General features: G+C 33.8%; 1 protein-coding gene across 1 annotated transcript in view; it reads right to left on the reverse strand.

Annotated features, from left to right (window-relative positions):
- The window catches only part of PAK2 (p21 protein (Cdc42/Rac)-activated kinase 2), a 55128-nt gene that overhangs the window by 2930 nt on the left and 51604 nt on the right, over positions 1 to 594 (reverse strand). The gene's annotated exons all lie outside the window — the stretch shown is intronic.

Consider the following 594-nt stretch of genomic DNA (forward strand, 5'->3'; position numbering starts at 1 on the left):
GGCTATCAGTATATTTAAAAATCTGTTTTATACTTAAAAATATTTCTGAACATATTTATGATGAAGAGGTACAGAAATCATAAGTTTCATACTTGAATTTTATTATCTGTACTTAATAAAGTTATTTTTAATTTAAAAAATAGTTTGTCCTGCCCTAGTCAGTTTGGCTCAGTGGGTAGAACATAAGCCTGTGGACTGAAGGGTCCCGGGTTTGATTCCGGTCAAGGGCACATGCCGGGGTTGCGAGCTTGATCCCCAGTAGGGGCAGTGCAGGAGGTAGCCAATCAATGATTCTCATCATTAATGTTTCTCTCTCTCTCTTCCTCTTCCTTCCTCTCTGAAATCCATAAAAATATATTTAAAAAAAAAGAAATATGATATGTAAGGGTATAAAAAAATGACCACAATCCTACCATTAACATACAGTATCCCATTTACCTTTCTCAAGCTTTATTCAAGTCACATTACATTTCAAAACAATGTAGTTTATTAAAACCTTTTTTTTAAAAAAAAACACGAGTTATACCTATGTAGCTATAGATGAAGAGGCAGAGAGAGCACAGAGGATTTTTAAGACAGTGAAAATACTCTGTA

This window comes from Myotis davidii, unplaced genomic scaffold (genome assembly GCF_000327345.1).
Source record: "Myotis davidii unplaced genomic scaffold, ASM32734v1 scaffold571, whole genome shotgun sequence".
Taxonomy (NCBI): Eukaryota; Metazoa; Chordata; class Mammalia; order Chiroptera; family Vespertilionidae; genus Myotis; species Myotis davidii.